The sequence below is a fragment of the Plectrocnemia conspersa genome, unplaced genomic scaffold (assembly GCF_051122295.1).
Source record: "Plectrocnemia conspersa isolate PC_06_02 unplaced genomic scaffold, ASM5112229v1 ptg000012l, whole genome shotgun sequence".
NCBI classification, from domain to species: Eukaryota; Metazoa; Arthropoda; class Insecta; order Trichoptera; family Polycentropodidae; genus Plectrocnemia; species Plectrocnemia conspersa.
Genome location: NW_028277176.1, coordinates 31506154 through 31509905, shown reverse-complemented (window position 1 = coordinate 31509905; position 3752 = coordinate 31506154).

Sequence of the window (3752 nt, the reverse complement as noted above, 5' to 3'; positions counted from 1 at the left end):
ATCGTTACTCAATCGATACGAAACGGAGACTTCGATCCTTAATCAGCACTGATAGTTTATAGATTTTTTCGCTTCGAATGACGTGAATTAAATCAGCTAATGAGTTGTATTATGCTAAAAAAAATACATTTTCAATAATAAAAACACAGGCTTAGAATTTATGTGATTTAGAATATCAAAAATATGATAATATCTTGAAAATTATAAATTCTTTGACTTCTAAATATATTTTGAATACACAGAAGGTACAACTATAAAGAAATTGGAACGGAAAGCAATCTCATACATCACCTCGTTCCGCTGAAAATATTTTCTTTTATTTTTCTCACATCCAAGAACTCGCGGAAAGTTCCCGAGACGAAAAGTGTGAAAACCAAAGCAAACAAACCAGAAACATAATCGGGCTCCTGTCGCTGGGCAATTATTCATTTTTGAGTAATGTCCTCCAGTTGCTATTTCTGCGCGTCGACAAAGCTTCGGTAGAAAAAAGGCGGTAATTGCTGTTAGTGTTCTCGGAAAATGGTATCAAAGTATCAAAGGGAAAATCGGGACATTTCGGGTATTTCTGGATAATTAGAGGCGACCGTCCGGAGATGGCGGCTCGTTAGCAAGAATCCCGATTCAAATTGCTCGTGATTTATTGGGTACTAATTGGCCACACTGCTTGCGCATTAATTATGATACATGGGACCGGAAACTTTATTCCTTGCGGAAAAACGACTCCAATGGGACGACACTGTTGTGGTAGACTTGAAGATGTTTTATGGTGTTGTATTTGCTTTTCGAGGTATTCAAAGCCGGGCGCTTGTGTGTTTTGCGCTGTCAATGATTTATCATCATGTTAATATAACATATATGACTCTGAAGACAGATTCGTTGGTGGCCTTCTTTCACCCCTCTCGGTTTGACACAAATAAAATAAATACATGAACGAACTAACTCATATTTTTAGTGGCTTTCAAACCCAAAAATAAAATAAAATGTTATAGTCTGCTAATAATATTAAATATTTACGACGACATATATACGTAGATGAACAAAAACATTGCAGTACAAAAAAAGTTTTATCCTCATCTCCCGCTTTTAACCGATAAGCGTCGCGAAACAAAGATTCTCGTCTTCCGCAGTATAAAATTCTTAGCAGTACCGCAGTGCCCAGGGCCGCCGAGAGCGAACCCGGGCCATGGGAAAACAATGATTCCGGGCCTCATGACAAAAATGTAATTTTATATATTTTTTAACATCATGAATAAATAACAATAGGTACGATTTAATCCTTTCTATGCCACAAAAAAAAATTAGTCACTGTTGCGAAATATTTTCTGAAATCATATATTATGCAAAATATTAAAAATTATTAAAAAAATCTACTCGTAATATTTACCTGATTAATTGTGTTTTCATTGCTGCTCAGTGTTGCCATATAGTAAATTTCCAACCCAGGTCAAAATCGATTATCAAGCGTTTATATTGAGACATTCTTTAACAAATAAACTACATCTAAACCAAATTTTGCCCAATATGAGAGCGCAAAAAACAATTATCCCTTCTCAGAAGACAAAAATCCACGTCAAAAGCAATAAAATCGTGCCGTCGCCGTCGAAGTTTTACGCCGACACGATTTTATTGCTTTTGACGTGAATTTTTGCCTTCTAAGAAGTGATAATTGTTTTTGCGCTCTCATATTGACCAAAATTCGGTTTGAAAATACTTTAATCACCCCTCTTATATTAGAAATTCATAGTAATATCAATAAGGACAGCGATAATATTTTTAAAACATAGCGTAATATCGAAATGCAGACAAACTGTGGAGCAATAATTAAATTACATTTTCGTTAGTAATATTTGTACTAAACCTAGTGAAAATATAACTATTACCAAAAAATACACATTTGCTGTAACATTTATATATCGGATGTAAATAAGTAATGAAAAGTATGTAAATATATATTATATATTACTATATATAGAAAAGCTGAAATCGTATAATTTTACTGGCATCTGCAAAATAATTAATATTTTTACTGGTAAAAATATATATCTACTAGTAAAAATGTATTTTGATATGATTTTACGGAAATGACATATTTTAAAAAATATTTTCGGGATAGATTCGAGACTGTAAGAAACTACATATACATTATTTTGTAGCAACAAAAAATATTAGATAAAGATTTCTTTAAATTTTTTTAATTCTGTTTTTAAAGAAAGTAAAAATGCCCCTATATGGCATAAAATAATGATAGTATTTTTACAAAAGCATATTTATTTTCAAGTAAAATATTAAGAATATAAAAGGCCTTCCTTTAAATTAATTAACTGGTATTCAGTGGCGTAGCTATAGGAGGGAGGCGGAGGGAGGGGCCGCCCCGGGCGGCACTTGCTTGGGGGCGGCATATTCGCGATAGGATTATCTAGTGTGCTTCTTAACCCTGAATGTACTAAAACATATATAAATCTACGAATACCAAGAGCTTAATAATAACCAAATTATCATTTTAAGAAATACTGATTTTATGACCCTGCAAAAAATGTATGCTGTCATTCACTTTCGCTCCTTAGAAATTGGCATGAGACTGTGGATGCGACTCTGAAGGCTGCAATGCTTTAAATGTAGACCCAACTGGCCAACATCGAAATTCCAGCGTCGGGCTATCATGGAGACTTTGAACGGTGGGGTAATCCGGTCAAGGACGAAGGCTTATGAAAGTAAATAGACTACAAAAGGGCATTTAATAAAAGCCCGGCAAGGCAAAAATCTCGCTTGAGGTCATCGATCCCGAAAAATAGACCTTGCTTCTAGTCAATGGCTCAATATCGACATTTTGCTACAAAAATAAAAAAGATGTATTTTATGTATTATCTATCTTCAGGGTATAACAGATTTACGCCAATGTTGTTTTAGTGTGGACAATAAAAACAATACAAAGCGAAAAAAATATTTACATAACAATTCAACAAAATACACTAATTTTGTACACTCAAGAATTTAAAGAGCGACTTAACTTACAATGTATTTATTTAATAAATTTGATGAACGCTTAAAAATTAATAAACATTGTCATTTTAAATAGTATTGTTAAAATGTGTATTCTTTTATTTATTTATATCTGTATTTATTATTAACATCTGAAACGATTAAAATTCATTTGTTTATATAGAGTTTGTATATTAAAAGGCGAGGTTTAGTAATATTTATTTAAATAAATATTTTCTCTGATTCGTCGAGACACTGAAACTAATAAGAACTTATTTTACGACGCCTGCTACAAACCTTTTTTAATCAACCTGGATTCGTTCAACACCGCCACCCGATACTGGTACCTGCATTTTATTAGCATTATTTATATGTGTAAAATAAATCTGTACAAAAAACTGATCTTCCACAAGTCACATTAATTGATTTTATATTGTATATATATATATATATATATATATATATATATATATATATATATATATATATATATATATATATATATATATATATATATATATATATATATATATATATATATATATATATATATATATATATATATATATATATATATATATATATATATATATATATATATATATATATATATTTGCATTATTTTACTTTACTTACCATAAATATTAACAGCACATTTTTTAGTGTTGCCATTTTAACTATGATGTAAAATAAAATAGAAAAGAAGTCGAACTTGAGTTATGACGTTTGAATGCATGCATTTAAAAAATAAAAAATATAATAAAATACAACGG